General features: G+C 43.0%; 1 protein-coding gene across 4 annotated transcripts in view; it reads right to left on the reverse strand.

Annotated features, from left to right (window-relative positions):
- The window catches only part of MGAT5 (alpha-1,6-mannosylglycoprotein 6-beta-N-acetylglucosaminyltransferase), a 340,832-nt gene that overhangs the window by 248,322 nt on the left and 69,346 nt on the right, over positions 1 to 23,164 (reverse strand). The window lies entirely within an intron of this gene.

Raw genomic sequence — 23,164 nt, forward strand, 5'->3', positions numbered from 1 at the left:
GTGCTGGGTGAGTGACATACCCCAATCTACAGGGGCAGAAGTAGATCCCTGAGATCCCTCCAGACCTCAACTTACATTCCTCTTCATTTCACTATGTATTTGTATCCTTTGCAGTATCTTCACAATAAACTGGTAAATATGTAAACACTTCCCTGAGTTTAATGAGCCATTATAGCAAATTACCAAACCTCAGGCGGGGTTTATAGGAACCCTCAATTTATAGCTGATGATTCTGAAGTCATGGGACAATGTCAGATGCATGACTGGTGTCTGAAGTGGGCACGGTCTTATGGTGTCTGTACTAATTCCAGGTAGCTAATATCAGAATTAAATTGCTGAACACCCTCTCTCGGTATCTGGGCAGTGGGAGAAATGGTTGATGTCTTAGTCCACTATTTTCTGTTGTGATCCTGCTTTTGCTGAGAGCAATGACTCTTTACTTGGGCCTACAGATGGCCCATGGGTAGCAAAAACACAGGGTAAAGCTTGACATCTCTGCCTTCGTTTTGTATCTGTCTCCTTTATTACTTTAAACTTTGGCTCTCCACACACACATAAGCATGTTAATCAATCAAGGAGTGTAAGTCAAGGTTGATTAGCCCTGAATTCACCTAACCTATCTTGCCCATTCAAGATCAAGGACATTAAGATAAGAATAATTAATGTATGTGCAAGATCTGCAGGGACATTCCACTGCCAGCTTTTACATTGCCCTGTTCCAGACCCTTGGAGTGGTATCCAGAAATCTTTAGTCACTGCTCTACACCTTCCAGGGACAGGGAAGCCTTGTGGACACATCACCCCATGATGACACTACTCCCCAAGTTGGAACAATCCCACCTCACAGGAACTGAACCGCCCCCTTCCAGGTCTGAGAAACATCCTGAGCAGCAAACAGGGATCATCCCCTCAGGTGATGAGGATCTCTCTGGCCTACCACACAGACCAAGACTGAGATAATGACCAACCCCACCGCAGTTTGACCAAGACTATTTACGCATGCCTCTCTTGTCCCCTGCCTGGTTCTTCTTCTGTTTAAACCTGAACCTCTTCTTGGTGTCCTGAAGGCAGCTTGACCTCACTCATCTTCTCAACGTGGCTTATTGATTAAAGCTCCCATCCTGCATTTCACCACCATTTTCCCCATTTTGTTTTGGGGTCAAGTGGCCAGACCTGATTTGTTGGGACTCCCAAGTTGGGTCGTGGCCTAGGACTCTGTCAAATACTACAATAGTACTACAAAAGAATACCTGAGACTGGGTAATTTAGAAAAGAAAGAGGTTTGTCCAAGTTCTAGAGGCTGGAAGTGCAAGACTGGGTGGCTGAATGAGACCAGGGTTAGGATGGAACAAAAAAAGCAGGAGGCCATTAGAGGGGCAAAATGATAGGGGCAGCCTTGATTTTTGAACAAGTGCTCTCACAGCAACTAATCCAGTCCCTCAGGAACAACTCACTCCTAGGAGAGCAAGACCCACATTATCCATTCATGAGGGTGGAGCCTCCATAACTTAATCACATTTTAGGGATGCCAATACCTCTCAACACTGTTAGAATGGTCATTTTGAATGAGACAAGCCATATTCAAACGACAGCAGTTGGTGTGGGGGAAACCCACATATCTGGGTGTCGGAAGTATGGTAATGGGGGAACATTTTCCTTTTACAGATAGATCGAGGTTCTTGGTGACAGTTATGGCTCATGAACAGTTACCTAGTGACTGCAGGTCAATTCTTTGACCCATTGTGCCTTGTCTCATTTACATAAACAAAAGAAGTGGAGAAAACGTTGGCCCGGGTTTCCACAGCTCTAATTCTAGAAGATTTTAAAATCATACTCCTCATTACTCTCCCATCCGTGATCTTAATAGTGTGGGTCAGAATCACAGCTAGATGCTGGCCAGCAATAGGTTGAAGGCCCAGGTTGGATATAAGAGAACAACTGATATCCAGCCTTTTCATCATAGAATGCCAGATTCTAGTGGGCAGAGGAGGCACTCCCAGGTCTCACTCACCTGGATGCATTTAATGTTTCCCTATTTTCCCCAACATCTGATTAGACAAAACAGCAACCTATTTGACTGGCAAATTCAGCCCAATGATCCAGTCTGTGTCCAGCCTGTCATCTAGCCACCTTTCTTTCCTCTAGGGAACTGAGGAGAAAGTTTATGCATAGTGATGCTTTTACCCAAATCAGCAGCATGGAGCTCCTGCAAATAAAATGCCAATGTTACCCAAAAGGCCTGTCCAGACCAGGCTCTTCAAGAAGTATCTCCACGTCAAGGAAAAGATGACACTGACATTTTCACACATGCATCGACTTCAGCAAATGAGCATTCCATGTCCAGTGGAGCTCAGCACCCACGCTGGTTCATTTCCTGCTATCTGAGGACACTTGCAAGTCTCAAGGTCTAATGGATGCCCTCCCTCTCTGTGGAAAATAACCGTTTGACTGGAATTGAATAATGAAAGGAGTATTTCTGGAGAAGTGAAAAAACATAGTAGAAAAGAAGGGTACAGACAAGAAGCATGGGAGAGACTCAAGTCTTTCCAGTGACTGTCTGGGTAAAATCAGGTCCTTGATTTTTGAGGAAGTTAGAGAAGCTCCAAATTTCCAGAAAGCAATGATTTCACATTCTCCCAAGGCTGGGCAAGAAGTGGCTCAGAAATCAAGTTAATCATTTTAAGGGGCTTCATGTTGCCATACAAATGAGCCAATCCCCATACATAACCCCTTTGTCTTCCCTACCCAGCCAATACACAGAACCCAGAGAGGCAGAGGAACCAAGTGACTGCTGATGACTGGGGATAGCTGGGTGGGTCTGGGTCTTTCCAGGCACACGCTTCCTTCATGTGGATGAAGCAGAAACCCCCAGTCAACCCTGCTCTGAGGACACCTGGAAAAACATGCTGACCACAGCAGCGAGGCCGTCCTATACTGACCCTTTTGGGCCATATTTTTTTTTTAATTTTCCCTAGAAGCTAAAAGTAAGGTAAGGTTTTATTAAAATAAAGAATATGGTATCGTATAATTTTTTTGAAAAAGCCAACTTTTAAGAGTCTAGCCAAGGAAGGCCAAATAGATACATAGGGTAGGGTTATATTTGTTAAATTATTGCTTTCCCTAGACATTGAGTTTCATGACTTGCCTAGACTCTGCTGAAGACATATTCCAACCTTCTTTCCTTAGACATTTCATCTAAAGGTATGCAAGTTTTTATCTTTTTAACGGGATCAAGACTAAGATCAAGGGCTCTACTTCCCTTGGGTCCCAAGTCCCCTGAGCAGCCAACATGGTCTCATCCAGTTTATTTCCGAGTTTGGTCCATATCCACTGTGGTGCACACAGACCTCAGACAAACTCTTCCTACTCTAATCATTAACTACTTATCTTAACCCTCTCAACCACATCTAATCCATAAGCTCATATACGCTGTTAATTATAATGAAACCAAATTAAAATAAATGGATTTGGAATAAACTTGAAGACAGGTATATTAAGTACAGGTGGCAACATGGATTTGTTAAAAAAAAAAAAAATTTAAATGTGCCTACTGTTTGGAAAACACTGATCCACTGGGGGGAAAAAAAGAATCTTCCAAGAGTCAGAAAGCTCTGGTACAAAATGCTGTCTTGCTGTGTCCTTGAGGGTCCCCTCAGCTATCGTCCCTAGGCAAGAATCACTAGGATGACAGTGACAAAGCTGATAGGGTCAGGACAGCATGACAAATGTGAAATCTTTTAGAAAAGGAACATCAGATCTTTTTGCCTTCAGATACGGTGTGCCCAGCTGGCCAGTTGGGATTCAGGGACTATCGTTGAATTACAACACAGAAACCAGCAAGGCAACAGAATAAATGTTAACTCCTCTCCCTTATGACCTTTCTGAACTTTGGGAAGTCATTTTGCTAAAGCCTGTAGGCACAGACCTCCTGAGGTAGGCAGGAGACCACAGCATGGCACCCAGCATGCCTACACAGCTCTGCAGCCTGGGGCTTAAGCTCAGTGACAGCTGTGCACAAGCCTCCCAGGACAGCCAAGCTGTGCAAGGCCGGGAGTCCTGGCTAGGCTTTTAAAATCTCCCATGAACACAGCAGAAGCAAATGACTCCTATCTGTCACCCCAGCTACTTGCAAAAGTCTTGAGGCAGGAGGATCCCAAGCTCTAGGCCAGACTGGGCAACTTGATGAGACCCTTTTTCAAAAAATAAAATAAAAAGGACTGGGTATGTACCTCTGTGGTAGAGTACTCCGAGGTTCAATCTCTAATACCAAAGGGAGAAAAAAAAAAATGGGTGCCGTCTCCAGGCAGCAACCATCTGTTTTAAACTTTTGGGTATCATCATACGGCTGGCCACACATCTTGAGAAAGCCTAATCTGAAGATTTAAACATGAAAGTCTAACTGGCTCAGGTCATTGGAGCAGGAAAGTACATATGCATGGACAAGTTAGGGTTTCCAGAGAGAAGACTTTTAAGTTCTAGGGATGGGACCTGAGATATGGCACATACTAGGCAAACGTTCTACCACTGAGCTACACCCTCAGCCCTGTACTACTGTCAAATAATGGCCCTTTGTGGCAAGCCAAATAATGACCTCCTAAAGATGTCCCTATTATAATCCCAACATATGAATATGCTACCCCGAGGGGCAAAGAAGAATAAGGATGCAGGTGGAATTAAGGTAACCTGATCAGCTGACCCTCAGAGTTATCCTGGATTATCCAGGTGGGTTCTTTATAAGGTCCTTAAATACAAAAGAGGGGGGCAGAAGAGTTAATATTTAAAAAGGGATAGGTAAGACCAGCTTGCAAAGGGAAGGGGCAGTGAGTTAGAGAACATGGGCAGCCTCTAGAAGCTGAAGAAGCAAGAGAATGGATTCTTCCTTAGAGCCTCTAGGAAGGAAAACAGCCCTGCTTGATGGGCCTGGTGAGACTCTGGATTAGTTCCCTGAAGCTCCTGTAACTAACTGTCATTAATGTAGTGGCTGAACACAACAGCAGTACTTTCTTACAGTTTCACAGTTTGCTAGTCTAAAGTCAGTACCCCACTAGGGGGAAGTCAAGGTATTGGCAGGGCAGTGCTACCTCCCAGGGATCTAAGGGACAATCCATTACCTGGTCTCATCTAGCTGCTCATGGCAGCCTACATTCTATGGCTTAAGGCCACATCACTCCAATTTCTATATCCATAGTCACTTGCCTTCTCTGTCATCTTCATCTATCTTTCCATTAGAAAGATATTTGTGATGACATATGGGGCCCATGTTAATAACCCAAAATAGTCTCCCCATTTTAAGATGATTAACTTAATCACATCTGCAAAGATCCCTTTTCCATGTAGGGTTAACATTGGCAGGTTCTAGGGGTTAGGTCTTGGTATCTCTAGAGAACATTATTCAACATAATACAATACTATTTCACATTTCTAATCTACAGAGTTAGTGGCTTAAAACAAATGCACTGTCATTCAGCTAAGTGTGATCATTTGTTACAGCAGCCATAGAAAACTAATATACACTCTATCTCCCAAGTGTGTGCTTTAGATGAAGCAAAGGCCTAATGAAAGGATGGAGCTAGTTCATTCTTCCATTCACATCAATATCCTGAGGATCCTCTGAATCTAAAGGAGCCTCTCACTGCAAATGTATACAACTCTGGGAAGCAGTATGGAGATTCCTCAGAAAACTTGGAATAGAACCACTCAGTTATCCCAAAGGGCTTAAAATCAGAATATTATAGTGATGTAGCCACATCAAGTTTAAAGAAGATCAATTCACAATAGCAAAGCTATGGAACCAACCTAGGTGCCCTTCAACAAATAAACGGATAGAGAAAATGTGGTATGCAATGGAATATTACTCAGCCATAAAGAACAGTGAAATTATGGTATTTGCTGGTAAATAGATGGAACTAAGGACTATCAAGCTAAGTGAAATAAGCCAGTCCCCAAAAAAACCAAAGGCCAAATGTTCTCTCTGATATGTGGATGCTAATACACAAGGGGGCAGGAGAGAAAAATAGAAGTTCATTGGTTTAGACAAAGAGGAATGAAGGGAAGAGAGAGGGATGGGAATAGAATGAACTAGACATAACTTTCTTATGTTCATGTATGAATACACGACCAGTGTAATTCGATGTCACGTACAACCATAAGAATGGGAAGTTATACCCCATGTATATATAAAATGTCAAAATTATATTGACACTCTACTGTCGGGTATAACTACAAAAAAAATGAAAATAAAAAATATAAAAAAATAAAAGGGCCCGTCTTCCCCCAATGGAATGCCTGACATAACAGAATGCTAAGATTCAGTAGGACTTGGCCATCAGAGGCTTCAAAATTCAACTTTCTCTCTTTATCCTCACCACTCACAAGATTCTTTTAAAAACTGTAGGGTAATTCAGAAATCTGAGCTGAGGAACACAAAGGGACTGACATTCTTTTCAGAGAATTTCTCTTAATAATAATGAGTGCCCTCCATCCACAAAGGTCAAAGAGCTTTGCTCACAAAGCCAGTAATCCCAAGCACAAATACAAGACAATGGAAGAATTTAGGGACCTCACTCAACTAAGAACACCCTCTTGAGGTAGCTTTTCCAGCATGGCAGGGGAAGAACATACACTTTTAAGCACCTATCAATCACCACTCTTTCTCAGGGCCTGCTACACTGGCTCTCTGTCACCCCTATAGGGATTGCAATTTATAGAAGTGCTCTTTATCAAGGATCTGCCTAGGACGCTGCAGCAATTCCTGGGCTGACTTCTAACACAGAGCTCACCAGGTTGCGACACCCCTAGGCTCTGTCCTGGGATATCTCCTCTATGACCTCAAACACCACCGACTTGCAAAGGCTCTCAAATTCCAATATCTAGCCTCACCCCTCAGTGGATGAGGGGGTCCGCGTTCATCAGCCTCACTTGAAAGTGTAGCATGGATTCCCAACTCCACAGGCTCAAAACACAGCGAGCTGGTTTAATGCCAACACACACAAAATGGCATCACCATCCACCCACCTGCTCACACAAAACCTTAGCCCTCATGAGAACATTCTCTCCATCCCTCCCACACCTCATATCTAATATATCAATATTTAACAGCTCTGCCCCACAAATGAATCCCAAATCTGTTTTTCACCATCTGTACTTCTTCAACCCCAATCAAAGCTACCCTTACCTCGCATCTAGACTATGGTGACAAGTTCCTATCCTGTTTTTCTGCCTTATTCATCCTTGCCCCCAGCCAGCCTTGAACCTCCACAGGGCTATCCACCATCTTTCTAAAGTGTTGATTAGATGTCACTCCCAGATACAAGTCTATTCGGGGTCGACTCCCAAACTGGACAATGACCCAACCATAGGACCTACACACTGCCCCCACCTCTTTACCTCTCTTCTTACTCTGTTACTAATATGCACACACACTGATCTCTGCCTTCTCCTGAAAGATGCAAAGGCTTGTTCCTGCCCCAGGGCCTTTGCACTCACTACCCCATCTGCTATGCCTGTTCTTTCTCCTGCTCTATCCCCTACCCCAAGCCTCACCTACAGTGCCCTTCAGTCATTTTCTTTCCTACTTCCCATCTTCATCATTTTAGAACACTTAGGAATAACTAAAAACCTTAATGGACTATTGTTGCAGTGTGTGATTTCCTCTCAGCAGAATATGCACTAAAGACAGGCTCTCATGAAACACTGGCACCAGTACATATCAGGAGCTCAATAAATATGCCTGTATACACGTTCACTGAGCGGTTTCACAATCCAAAACCAGTCTCCCGTCATCTTGTTCCAGTCAGTCTCTAGACGGAAGGGTCAGTGATTTCCTGGTTCCCACAGGAAAGGGACTGAGATCTGCCCTTGGGGTCCTGCGCTTCATTCTCATTTCTCGGCTTTGGAGTGCCCAACTATCCCCTGTCCCTTATACCGTTTATCGGTTGCATCACAGTTCTGGCTTGCAAAAGCCTCCCTGAATCCCGGGGTTAATCAGGTGCTAACCAACAAATTTTCTTCCGAGTCTCACAATCCAACTTCCTGAAACCTAATCTCACTGGCCCAGGAAGCCAGGAACACAGCACAGAACAAGGGCCCTCAGGCAGAAATTAGAATTTCTAGTAGTGAGGGGAAGTGAGGCCCACTGTGTCTCCATTCATCCTTCTTAAAAGCTGAGTACATGACTACTTGATCCTCCCAGAGGGTGGGAGGGCTGTGAAGCCCAACAGATGGTGGGAATCACAGGATGCGTAAAATGAGTGTTGGCATGAATGAGAGTGATGATTGGGAGGGGAAGAACCTCCCCGTCAACAGCACGATTAATTAAGAAAAGTTATGCAGTAAAAGGACAAATCCAATCCTTGATTTCTAGACATCTGTGCAAAGGCTCACTGCTTTAACAGAATACGTCCTCTTAGCTTAGGTACGATAAGCCCAAGAGTGCCAGGCAGTAAGTACACTGGGGGGCTTTACTCCCATCAGATAAAATCCCCACAACACAACCCACAAAGCAACTCATCTGCAGTTTTCAGATGAAGAAACAGATGTTCAGAGCAGTTCAAGGCTGACTTCTGCGCATGACTACTGGCCCACAAAACATAGGGGTCCACCAGAGTGCTTTCATTTCTATCAAAATACACACACACACATACACAGAGAGAGAGAATATAATCTACCCCAGATGCAGTTGCAAAATGAAATTTTTGATTTTTTTTTTTTTTTAATGGAAGAAGGGGTCTACAAAACTCAGTCTTGGGCCCTTGAGAGTCATAATGTGTCTCTGAAGAGGTGATGGGATTCGTCCAGGGCCACAAGCCATAAAAAACCTGCCTATGGAGTCCAGATTGGGTCCTGTTCTCTTTCAGAACACGAATCCCCCTCACACCCTTATGATGCCTCATAAATCTCGGGTAGCTCTAGGGTTTCAGAATGCCCATTTTCTGGGCTTTTAAAAAACACATTTGTTTTAGCTAGTGGTAGTGGAGCTGGCCTGCAAATCCCCAGCTACTTGGGAGGCTGAGGAAAGAGAATCACAAGTTCAAGGCCAGCCTGGGCAACTTAGGGATACTATGTTCAGAAGAGTAAAATGGTCTGAGGGTGCAATTCAGTGGTAGAGCACTTTCCTAGTATGCACAAGGCTCTTGGTTTGATCCCCAACACACACACACACACACACACACACACACACACACACACATTGTTTAAGTACAAGAATCAAAGGTGTTGCTGGAAGTGTGACTCAGTGGTAAAGTGCCTGCCTAGCATGTGTTAAGGTGTGTGGTTTGTTGGATCCCTATCCCTAGCAAAGGAAAAAAAAAAAAAGAGTCAGTGGTGCCAACAATGTGTCTTACAGATTTTGCAGGACTCACTGAGTATCTGATCACTCTTCCTGCAACAGATCTTTAGCTTAAATGGAAACTCAACAGTTCTCAAACATTAAAAATAAGCAAGCAATGCTAGGTGCAATAATTCCAGCTACTGTGGAAGCTGAGACAGGAGGATGGTAAGTTTGAGGTCAGCCTGGGCAATTTAGTGAGACCCTACCTCAAAATAAAAATTTAAAAAGGGCTAAGGATGTACTTCAGTGACAGAGCACTTCCCTAGTAAGCCAAAGCCTCAAGATCCATCCCCATTACTGTGTAAATATACACATAAATAAAGAGCAAGCTCTGGGTCCTATGATCACATTTTCAAATAGCATTCCCTGGCAGCACTGGAATGACCTGGGATGCTCCTTAAATATGCAGATTTCAGAGACCAGCCTCAGACCAGCTGAGTCTCCAGGAATAGGACCCAGAAATCTGCAACAGAAAGAAGCATCCTCCAGGGGACTGAGACCTGCTGTGAAGACTTATTTGCACCTATGGGAATGGAACTACTTTCTGCATAGTTTGTACATTTTTAAATTTCCCAAAATTAAACTATCAAATACAATGAGCTAAGAACACACTTTGTTTTGTTCTGAACTTTACCACAAGCTATTAACCATTAAACAAAACAAACAAACAAAAACCTACCACCTAAAGCAACTCCTTGAGTCACCAAATCAACCCTATAAGGAGTTGCTACATTTCCAGGTAATTTGGCCAATAGGTACAAGAGTTTTTGACTGCTTCCTTTTGTCTTCATGGTATACTTGGTTCTGTGTCTTCAGGTAATGAAATACCTATTTGATTATACATTACTTTCCTTTTATTTCATTTAGAGTTATTATTTTTTAAAATTTTGTGTCCTTGGGTTACATTATGTGTGACTCGTATATAGGATGGTAAAGAGAACAAATTACAAAATAATTGCTATAAAAGGAGATGATGGGCCTCATAGTGTTAAAAATGACTCTCAAATATCCTGGCTAAAATATACTCTTGAGACATTGCTTATCTCATAAGCAGGTGTGATCTACAAGGACCTTCTCACCATACATGCACACATGCATGCACACAGGTGCAGGTATGGGTGCCCACACAGGTGCAGCACTCCCACCTGGGCCCTGAGTGGTGTCTGAGTCCATGTGGGCTGCTGTAACAAAATGACTTAGGCTGTTAATGTAAAAGCCCTGGAAATCTATTATTTCCAGTTCTGGAGACTGCAAAGGCCAACATCAAGGCACTAGCAGATCTGGCGCATACCGTTCTGTCTCATCAGTGGCATCTTCTCCAGCGGAGTCTTATACAACCCAGCATAGAAGCACCAGCTCTAGCTCAGGCCTCTTTTCTAAGGGCCCCTATTCCAGAGGGCTCCACCCTCATGACTTAATCACCTCCCCAAAGCATTGATTTTTTTTTTTAACTTTGTTTTGTAGTTGTAGATAGACAGAATGCCTTTATTTTATTTATTTTTGTGTGTTGCTAAGGATGGAACCCAGTGCCTTACATATGCTAGACAAGTACTCTGTCACTGAACTACAGCCCTAACCCAAGGCCCTGGCTCTTAATACCTACCATCACATTGGGGATTAGTTCTCAATACCTGAACCTGGACACAAGTACTCAGATCACAGTAGCCAGCAGAAAGGGAAAAATCTTTCCTTCGCTGCTGAACACAGATTTTTGGATCGTGGGTAACTAGGGTAGGAGGCAAAGCCAGGAGATGGGAAAGGAGAGGAACTCCCAGACAGATATGAACTACTGGTAAACTCAAGGTGTAAGTAGTTTCACGGGCATTCGATAATAACCACAATCCTGGTATGAACGGCATTGCATGTATTCATTAGTATGAGCTGACTATTAAATAAGAAATTGCAGAAAGAAAAATAATCTAGTGACCATGCAAAACACTGGTGGCATACCCTACTGGGAGCCAGCCACACATCAGCACGGAGCCCTCCAAGCCTGACAGCTTATCAGCAACCTGGGGAGGGGCAGGTAATTACTGTTCTCATAAAAAAAGAAAAGAAAATATTTTTTTAAAAGCAGCACTTAGCATGGGGAGTATGGCCTTCTGAGCAGCATGTCAGGGCTGATAAAGATAGGGGTGCCTGGCGGCCACCAAGGCCACCTCAAGCCACCAGACTGCATTCTCATTAGCATTGTGCAACTATTACCTCACTTGAGGATAAATAACACCCTCCTGGGGGATCTGACAAGCACGGGTCACCCTGAAGGCAAAAGGAGAAAAGGCTCTGAAGACAAAGCAGAAAACCTGTTCCACCCTGTCTGGAGCTGTCCCAGGGCGAGCTGATACCACAAAAAATGCAGACTTCAGAGGGAGGGGCCTCTGTCACTGCCAAGGGGCCACCTGACAGCTCAACCCTATCCCAGTCCTGCACAGCATTTCGGTTTGTTTTTTCTTCCATCTGCTGGCTCCCCAATGTAAAAGAATGTAGAAAGAAGGAGGCTTTTCAAGTAGAAGGGAAAGAGGAAAATAATCTGCTTATTAGAGCCAAAGTCTAAGAGAGGATTATAATATCCCACCCCAACCCCACCAGCTCCCAGAGAGCTGTGTTCTCAGAAAACATTTTTTTTTTTTTGGTGTGTTCCCACTGACATTATTTTACATTATCATTTAATACCTGATTGTATATACTGGCTCACAGGCCAATTTGCCTCAACTAGACCAAAGAAGCCCTTAGAGCCCAAAGACCACATACTCTCTCCATTTTTTAGCAAACAGCCCTAGGAGCAAGATCAAGCACCTGGCGGGGGGCCATTAACAGAGGTAGCCACGTTCATTAAAACAAGATCATAAGCTCCCCAACATGGAGATACAAACCCACTTTTGTGTGCAAGTGTTCAAAATCAAAAGTGCCTTTTAGCCACGTGCAGGGGCAAACACTCGTAATCCCACTGACTTGGGAGACTGAGACAGGAGGATTTCAAGTTCAACGCCAGCCTGGGCAACTTAGCAAGGCCCTCCTAAGCAACTTAGCAAGAAACTGACTCAAAATTTTATATATATATATAAAGGGCTGGGGCATAATTTAGTGCCAAAGTGCTGCTGGGTTCAATCCCCAGTATCCAAAAAAGAAAAGTGTGTAGGGGAGGGGGAACCCTTTTAGAGAATCCAGGAACTGTGCAGAACTCAAAGTCCAGAAGTGTGCATTTTTATGCTACATAAAAACGACCTTTAAGTCTTTTTGAACCCTGGTAATGATTTACAAGAGCAGAGGAGATTATAGAAAACTCTAGGCACAGCCCTAAATGGGAAAGAAAAAGGGAGAGGGAAGGACAGACAGAGGGTCAGAGTCCTGGGCATAAGAACAGTGATTTGCTCCAGGTATGCCTCACTCAATTTTCATTTCCTCCCATCACACCAGCAAGGATTAAGAGACACTCAGCAATAGTAACACAGGGATACACAGTGCAGGGATCTTCCTTCCATCTCACCACCAGCCAGGATGATCCTGCATACAGCTTCTGTCCTGGCAGACAGAGGTCTTGACCCTGTGGGGTCCATCTATGCAGGCGCTGAAGACTGAAGTTGGGAGGACATGTCATTTCTAAGCAGAAAATGTGATTTACAGACTAATACTTAGAGCTCTGATGTCCACCTACCAGTAGGTCACTCCGAATACTGTCACTGGAAACGTGAGGCGGTTTACACAGCCTGACTAGGCTTTCTCTGTATTCTAGCAATTCCCCCAGCCTGCTGCAGGGACAGTCACAATTTCTGACACTGGCCAAGTGTAGCTGTCATGATCTGACCTCCTGCTTCACCCGCCTCACCCCACGCTTCCTCCTGCGCCTGGCCAGTCCTTTCTACTGCTGTCCCCTCATTCCCAAGTCACAACCCACGTGCCTGCAGGAGGCCAGGCGATGCCCCATCGTCTTATGGACATAAGAGCCCTCATTCCCTTCACAGCCTAACAACTGTCTGAATCTATCTTGCTCGTTTTGTTTAACAGAACAGAAACTCCATGAAGACAGAGAACTCATCCGTTTTATCCAGTACATCCTTGGTGATTACAACAGGGACTAGAGCACAGTACAGCTCTCGATTGTTTCTTGAATAAATAAATAGAGAAAAGTTAATGCTAAAAGAGTTTATGTTCAAAGACACTAACCCTGCCCTAAATCCGGATTTATCTGATCTCACTTGGTGGGTGGAGGTCACTTGGAGGCTGAATAGAGAAAAGAAAAAGAGACCAGTAGGGCCACTGACTGGCAATAGCTGTCATTATCCGGGAGGAACAGCTGTGTCCCTGTGAACAGTGTCACTCCAGAGACGAGAGAAATTTCTTATTAGAACACAAAAAGGAAGGGAAATACCAAGAGAGCTCTAGACAGCCCTGTCAGAAACCTTTGGGTTCAAGGCCACTTTCCCTGGACAGAAAAGGTGGTTAAGTCTTAAGCATGGATATGACATTGTCCTTGTCAAGGTCAGCCAGTCACATATTTCTAGAATACTTTCCCAAAGTTGTGACTTTCTCAGCCTTTATGGGGGAAGAGAGGGAAACATCTAAGACAGTCATTAAGTGCCCAAAGAGTTCTTTGCAGATAATAAAGTTTTCTAAGTCCTTAATCAAAAAAGTTGGCCTGAGAAAGAAAAACGAGTCCTCAAAATGTACTTCTAAATAACGGTTGCAAGACTCCCGTTGTTCATGGCTGGCATTTTTGTTGGACCACGGAAGCTCCTCTTGGGCAGCTGCATTTCATTTCGACCATCTGCACCACCTCCACACACACAGCATCCCATTGGTAACCAATGGATACCTGCATCCCTCACACACCAGCAGAACTGAAGAGCAACAGTGGATGCTAGCCGGTGGGCAGAGGCATTCCCAAGCAGAGGATTTTTAGAGAACCTCACCCAAATCCAAGTCTCAAATAATAAAAGAAGAAAAGGCAAAGGATTTGGGGTGAACCCTAAAAAGAAGATTACCAACAGAGAAACAAAACCACAAACTGAGTATTAGAACGATCAGTTCAGGAAAGTTGCCTAATGTTGACATTATAGGTGACGAATAGGGCAAAACTCATTGCTTCTCTAAACAGGGATTTAATGCTCCATCCCCACAACCAATGGCAGAACTATTGTTTTTTTCTTTTTTGGGGGGGAAGCAAGTAAGTAAAATGTAGTTACAGCCATCCCTAAAACACCAGTCCCCACCAGAGAACTTACCAACAGTCTATAGGTGGCATAAAAAGGAGAGCAGCTTCCAGTTACCGAGCAGTCACAACGCTTTTACTACTCTGACCGGACTCCCTCCAAGGTCCCAGCATGCTTCTGAGTCATATCAGTTCACGGAAAACACACTGGCCTCTTACAAGTGGTGCAAGTGGCAAAGGTGAAAATGTGCAATCAAGAAAGAAAGGGAAGATAGTACTCTAAAAAAATTTAGGCAAATTATACAGAATGGATCTCCCCAAGAAATAGCAGCGTAGCGTAAGAACTCCACAATGGAGTCATGTTTACTTTCAAATCTATCACCCATTTTGGAAGATATGAAAGTATTTAATTTCTCTGAAATGGTTACACATGCAACATTTCCTGGCGTGCTAATTTTTACCTTCTGTTAACCAAAATGTTTTAAGACAACTTAATATGCCACAAGAAAACATTTCAAAGGAGCTGTGGAGCTACACACAAATGCCATTCACTCAGAAAATAAATTTGTGTCTCTAATACTTGCCGAGTGTCAGAAAAAAAAGCCCAATACCTAACATTTACAAGTTAAGCTGTCATACAAACCCCCAAATTGAAGAGAAACCATGACTAGGTGGCCAAGTTTTAAGTAGTTAGAGGAAGCTGGCAAAGCAGTGGTTCCCAAATCTGGTTCATCTTTTAACCCCAACAGTACCCCATTCCTGCTCCCCCTCTGAGTACCTGCCTTAGCTGGTCTGCTATGGTAGATCGCAGGAACCCTCAAATTTAACCTGCCTCTTCTCCAAGGAATTTTGACCAGTAGGCAGGCCTAGAAACTGCCATAAGAAGAAACATGGAAAGTGTGGGTTGACTGTGCTTCACTAACACCAAGGGAACTCCAAGCTGAAGTTGCTTTGTACTGAAATGCCCCAAAGATCTTATTAACTCAGCCACCCTGGATGGGGTCCAGATGGTCCAAGACAGCCAAGCCTCAGATCCAGCAGGGTTCCAGAGCAAAAGATGTCATGCAGCCAACTTCCTGGGCATGGCTGTCAGTTGCTTGGTAGTTCTGAAAAGTGCTGGGTCAGAATGCTGGCAATCTGCAGAGCTGGGCAGAACTTGAGAGCAAGTGCACACATTCCACAGTGCATGTAAATTGTCTGTGATCGCCAAGTTCACTGAAGGCAGCTAGGGCCAGCAAATCAGGAGAAGTGGACAGAACTTACATAAAATTTATTTCATTGTTCAAGATGAAGAACCCTAAGAATATGGGCTGTGGCTGCCCTTTTGTCTACTCAGAGCTCCAAGAACCTTTTACGTCCAGTTACCAATAGCCTGTATTTTAGTTGATGAGGCCCAAATGGGTTTGTGTTGGACTGCTACTGTTCCCCAAAGCCATTCTCTCCTTCTCCCATGGAATCAGGAATTCATCAGAGAAACAGGCTACACAGAATATAAGCATGTCTCGTAGTCAGGTGACAATGGGCTGAAACTATGTCCAATCACACAGGAGTAGAAGAAATATGTGCAACTTTTGGGCCCTCATCTCTGCCCTTTCACCCTTTTTTCTCCCTCATCTTAGGCCACACTAAAGAGGAAGATGGCAAGAAGAATGTCAGAGCAATAGTTGGAAGGATCTCGAACCCCTAAACATTTTAGCAGAATGGAAGTGCCATTCTAGCTGACATTAACGGAAGAGGAAACTAATCTCCACTTATGTCCTTATTGTTTGGGTTTTCTCTTAGATCAGCACAGCCAGCAATCCTAACACAGGCTCTGAACTAAAGGGTAAAAAGTGAGCTCTTCCTGCCTTCTTTTCCTCAGCCAATCCCAGGGCAGAATTATCACCTTCCATTCTGAAGAACAGAAAATTATACCAAGAGACTCAACAATCTCTGCTTAAGCTGGGCAAAATGGCGCAGGCCTGTAATCTCAGCAATTTGGGCAGCTGAGGCAGGAGGATCATAAGTTCAAGGTCAGTCTCAGCAACTTAGTAAGGCCCTAAGCAACTCAGGGAGACCCCATCTTCTAAATAAATATATATAAGGGCTGGTGGTATGGTTCGGTGGTTAAGCACCCCTGGGTTCAATCCCCCGTAGCGGGGGGAAAAAAAATTCTTTTTCTCCTTGATTCCAACCTTCCTATTTTAATTGTTAAACACAAAAAGATGAGCTTTACTCTTATGGCCAAGCAATGACTCAATCCACCTTTCAAGTACATTTTCTACCAGTCTTCTCAAATAGATTATTTGCAATTTCTGGAACAAGACTAGCAACACCAAACTAATACATCAATGCTGTTCCTTCTGCATGGAAGGCCTGAGACAGAAGAATCCCTCAACATCATGGTCAAATTCAAATGTAAAAATGTTCCAACTCCTAAGGGCTTGGAACACTCTGGAGAACAAAGGTGGGAAGGGGGGATTGAAGCATATTGTGGTATATATGCCTGTTAACCCAACAGTTCTTAAGAGGTTTTTTGCTGTCATTGTTGTTGCTGTTGTTTGTGGTGCTGGAGCTCAAACCCAAGACCTCATGCATGCTAGGCAAGAGCTTTACGATTAAGGTGTGTGTGTGTGTGTGTGTGTGTGTGTGTGTGTGTGTGTGAGAGAGAGAGAGAGAGAGAGAGAGAGAGAGAGAGAGAGAGAGATACTGAGGATCAAGCCAAGCAACAGTCTACCATTGAGCCATACTCCCGCCCTTTGTATTTTTTGAAACAGGGTCTTGCTAAATTGCTGAAGCCTTAAACTTGCAATCCTCCTGGTCTTCTGAGTTGCTGCAATTATAGGCATGTGGCCTGGCTCGTCTGTAACATTCTTAATGGCAAGAACTGATTACTCATTTTTGTATCACAGACCCCAACCCCCACCTAACCATATGAATCTCAGTCCCTGGCACAGTAAGATTTCAATAAACATTTGGTGAACTAATAACTAATGAATGAAATTGAATTGTGTTATTTTTTTAGGCGGGTATTGGGGATTGAAACCAGAGATTCTTTATCACTGGGCTACATTCCAAGCCCTAGTTTTTTTTTTTATTTTGACGCACTAAATTGCTAAGGCTGGCTTCTAACTTGTGATCCTCCTGCCTCAGCCTCTTGGTAGCTGGGAAAATAGATGTGCTCCACTATGTCAGGCTATTAACTTTATCTTAAGGGTCATTTTTGAAGTAGTTGAATATTCAAAGGCAGAGCCTATTAACTTCAAGAAATCTTATAAACCACTTAAACACACATGCTCCTATTACACTATTACAACTTAGTCTATTACCATAGGAGAGACAGCCTTTGAGGTATAAAGGTGGTTTCACAGATCCATGACAGGAGCTTCATCTATCATTTGTTACAAGCTGTACCTAATGGAAAAACAATTTTGCATCCGACAGAAAAATAATTAACTAGTTCACCAAGAAATCCGAGTTGTCATATTTTAAATGATCACTTTGCTTTGAAAGCATATCCTACATTGAATAGAATGTTAAACAGACATATTAAACAATATCATAAAAAGCTCCCTTGGATACCATATAGACTTATTTTACCCTTAAGCTCTAAAGACGAAAAACAAACTCTGCACACATACACACACACACACACTGTGTTAGTGTCAGAATACCAGAAGCAACAGCTTATAATCTTTTCAATGATAACGGGAAAAAAATGTTTTTTGTATATGAAGAATAGGTCCTGGATCACATATCTGGACCTATTCTATGCTCAACCGAAATTTCTACCTCTGGTTATTTGCTTATACGCAGGCACAGGGCCTAAATAAATGTCTATCAAAAAAAGTGAAATAAGCAACAATATAGCCAAAAGGAAAATTCAACTCCCCATGAATCCATGAACATGAGGCTACAGGGGGCCACATCAAATGATAAATTGGGAAAAGTTATCTTTAAGTCAGTGAGGATTATGTAAACTTTTTTACCCTAGAATTCCCCCAATACAGTGGCATACCTGTAGAATTCTTAGGCTCACAGCATTTTAAAAGTGAAGGGAGTTTTAAGGCCATTTGTTCCAGATGCTCAGATACATTAACTGACCAGCTGGAGAACTGGTCAGTTTACAGGCACTGCAAAGCTCAGACTCACTGGTCATCGTGGCTTTTGCAGCCCAGTACCCAGAATAAAGTCTACTTCCTACCATAACCATCACAGTTAAATAATATTTGTCAGAAATGAGATCATCCAGCCGTTCAAAACTTTCTCCCCAAATTTACAGACACAAACACCCATGAACATGCAAACACAGCAGGCACCAAACAGAAATCATGCCTACGAAGGCTCTAGGCAAACCTTACTATGGGATTCACTTGCACTTAATGCAGAAAGAAGGGAGCACAAGAATGCCTACCAGAGTAAGGCTAGAGGAAACCCATTCTACAAGAAGCTTGGTGAAGGTAACAGAACTACATGAATTACAAACCACATGCCACCTCCCCTTAGGGAGATAAGAACAGGGTATTATTGGGTCATTTCTTAGATCTTTCTTCCCTCTGTAATTTCTAGCATAACTTCTAGCAAATTATACTCCAACTTCAGAGGATAAAAAAAGTAAGAAGTGGCTGGGTGTGGTGGTGCATGCCTATTGTCACAGCTACTCAGGAGGTTGAGGCAGGAGGATCCCAAGGTCAAAGTCAACTTGATCAACTTGGGCAACCCCATCTTTAAAAACCAAAAGAAAACAGGGCCTGGAAAGTAGCTCAGTGGTAGACCATGTGGCTAGCAGCACATCAGAAGCCCAGTACAACTAAGAAAAAAAAAAAAGAAGAACTGTTATACAGACTAAAATCGAAAGATGAAAGGACCTTAGAAAAGATAAATTCTTTTCCCAAACAGAAAATTCATACTTAAAACTCCTTTCAAATTCAAGTGGAAAAAACATAGAAGGATTTTAAGTTTGTGGATGACTAATAAGGAGTCAAGTCTAGCACAGTAGCTGCTAATTCTGATTCAAGTCACCCTCTTGGGTAGGTGAGAGATGAATGATGCTTCAGGAACCCTGAAGAAATCCAAAGAGTTTAAAACAACATTCCAAAGGGTGTTTCTGTCCTAGAGGCTAATAACCTCAATTATGCATGATCCCACTGTGTTCTGGGGCACAAATGAGATTGGAGGCCATGAAAATAAAATGTGACCCTCACACCCACTGTTAATATTGCTGGACATCAAGAGCTTGAACAACCCACTCAGCCCACAGACAAGAGACTGTATATTGATTAAACATCTCTAATCTCAAAATCTAAAATGTTCCAAAATCTGAAATGCTTCGAATACTGAAGTGCTGCAAGAGGAAATTTCCATACCTTACCTCACATGAGAGGTTGCAGCCTAAGTGCAGACACACCAAAAATATTGTATGAAACTACCTTCAGGCTATGTGTATAAGGGGTACATGAAACACAAATGAATTTCATGGGGTCCCAGCCCCAAGATATCTCATTATGCATATGCCAATTTTCCCAAATCTGCAACATTCCTGTTCTAAGCATTTAGAAGAAAAGATACCCCACCTATACTGGTAAACAACGCCCAACTTATTTCCAGGAGTGAGGTTCTTGTGGTGGCATGGGCCATCTGAACCACAAAAATACTAGACAGCATGAAATAGAAACATAAATACACATGGAAGATACTCCACCTAGGCCTTCACCAGTGTACACAGTGAGGGCAGATCTAAAGAACTGGTCTCTGATCTTACTCTTTCTGCAGGAAAGCCTGGTGAGGGATGTGAGACTTCAGAATCTACCCCAAGGGTTGAGGCAGGACTGTACTCTCCCCTCTGTACCCAGAGGTATTTAGGTGCCCTGAGAGAGAGAGAGAGAGAGAGAGAGAGAGAGAGAGAGAATACACAGCAACAAGACCAAAACTCTTAGATTCTAAATAGCCCCCCTCATTTATTTCATAGTATGTTCCTTAGTCCATTTTTTCATTGCTGTGACTAAAAGACCTGACCAGAATAATTGAAGAAGAGGAAAAGTTTATTTGGGAGCTCAAGGTTCTAGAGGTCTCAGTCCATAGACAGCAGATTCCATTCCTCAGGGCTCAAGGTGCAAGAGTGTGGCAGAGGGAAGCACATGATGATTAGGAAGCAGAGAGAGAGAGACTCCACTCAGCAGATACAAATATATCCCAAATTCATGCCCCTACCTCCTCTAGCCACTCTCTAACTGCCTTCAGTTACCACTCAAGACATCCCATCAGGGGATTAATTCACTAATTAGGTTAAGGCTCTCACAACCCAATCATTTCTCCACTACATCTTCTTGCATTGTCTCACTCATGAGCTTTTAGGGGACATCTCACATCCAAATCATAATATCATTAATGTAAAAAAAAATCAGATTGAGTCAAACCTTTATTACTACTGCTGAGTGCAAGGACAGACATCTTATTTTCAAGCCACTGCTGGATTAGTGGATGGACTTAGATGTAACATTCTCTACTACCTGCCTCCTTGTCTCTGCCTAAGATTGCAGCCAGAACAATCAAGAATGCACATGGAACACCATAAAATAAGTGGTGCACTATTTTCTTCTATTTTCTTCCTCAAATTACTACCTATCAGCATCCTGCTACATCTAACACAGAGGCAGAGATGGGTTTTCAAGCTATCCTGTGGACAACTCAGACAAAATTTACTCTTCTCAGAAGTTGGCATAACGCAATTATTTAGGGACACATATTCATAACACCAACAATAAAACAAATCCAACTTATAGACACTTATTCCAAAAAGTGTCACTTCTTTCTCCTTCCTCAAATCAAAAGAGGGAAGGAAAAAGAAACAAATGCAAATTGCCATTGGCAGAGTTTCACATTGAAGGTGCACAGAAAGATTCAAGAGCAATTCAAGGTGTTTGTAGCCAAGGCCTGTTCATCAGCCCAGCGGGAGGTGCAACACCATCTGGCGCCCATGTCCAGCGGAAGATGTATTGCTCAGGACCAATTCTGAACAGCAAGCAAGTTTATTTTTACCCTTAGAAAATTTTATGCAGAAAACTACAAGGACATAAATGTCTGCGTTAGGCATGCCAGGGACCTTTCACGAGACAGGAAAGTGGGATCCAAAAATGGGATCCAGCAGAAGCTGGCTTTCATCACGACTGATTAAACACTGTCTGTACACCCTGCAGGGCCCCAGTCAGGAAGTCTTCCAGAAACCACAAGGACTCAGGCACGTAAGAGAGAGAAGCCTGTCCTGGAGTCCCTGAAGCCAGAGTTGAAAGGGCTCCCTGTCATCAGGCTGGGACTCTGTAGAGGGCTCCTGAGGCATGTCCACCACAGCCCAGGTATATGGCCAGCCCTGGTGGGAGATGAGAGTCCATTCCTGGGTGCTGGAAACCTCTGTAAGACTGTAAGACAGGCGCCTCTGCTGGGTTCTCCCTGGAGGACTGCTGTCTTGGAACCTCAGATACCCAGACAGCATCTTCTTTTTGTAAGTCAAGTTAGTGCTTTTTTTTTTTTCCTCTCTGACAGAAACATAATACTTGTTCAATGCCAAAATTTGATAAATGCTGGAAAAACACAAAGAGATTTTAGAAAGCAGTTATCATTCCACCTCCTGCAGCTATCAACTGGCAAGAGTTTAGTATGAACAATCTCTCTTCACAGATATGAAATATGTATCTCCATATACACAAACTATTTATCTCCATATATAGGAAAAGATAATGTGTGTGTTACATACAAACATGTCCTTTTGCAGTATATTATTTACATACATATATCACAAAAATATTGCACCTGGTTTCTTGCAGCTGCTTTTATATATATGGGTTTTTTTTTTTTGGGGGGGGGATACCAGGGATTGACCTCAGGGGTATTCAACCATTGAGCCACATCCCCAGCCCTCTTTTGTATTTTATTTAGAGACAGGGTCTCAGTGAGTTGCTCAGTGCCTCGCTATTGCTGAGGCTGGCTTTGAACTCAGGATCCTCCTGCCTTGGCCTCCCAACAGCAGAGACTACGGGTGTGCACCACCACACCCAGCTCATAATACATTTTGAACACTTTTTCATGACAATATATTATGATCACAGTTGAAAATCTAAGGAGTACTCCATTGCACACACACACATATCATGTTTTACTTAAATAACCCCACACTGCTAGTCATTTAGTTTCAGTTTTTCTACCTTATAAAAATGACACAATAAGCTGTATTCCACTTTTACCTTTTGTAACTTAACATATTTCCTTAGAATAAAAGAATACCCGATAAACAAGAATATTTTTAGGCTCCTGGAGTATTAACATTCCTACATTGCTTTCAGAAAAGTTGAACCACTTTGGATTCCCCAATAGCAAGACAAAAGAATACTTAGATACTTCACACTGTCACAGTGTCTGCAATCTACATTTTATTGTTAATTTAAAAAATTATTTCAAATCTGATATTAATAATTAGTACTGCTGAAAAATATATTAACTGTGCACCTACTGTGAACCAGGCATTATTGAGAGTGGCTTATGAGTTTAAAGTAGGACTATCTTCCTAACCCCATCATATGAATAGAGAAACTGAGATGTGATAAGGTGAGGTAATTTCTCCAGCTGGTAAATCGAGCTACTGGGGTGTAGAACCAGGTCGTCTGATCCCAGAGTCCAGGCTCTTAATAAATGTGTCATACAACCACACAGCAAAC

The sequence above is a fragment of the Spermophilus citellus genome (genome assembly GCF_964194105.1).
Source record: "Spermophilus citellus genome assembly, chromosome: 11".
NCBI lineage: Eukaryota > Metazoa > Chordata > Mammalia > Rodentia > Sciuridae > Spermophilus > Spermophilus citellus.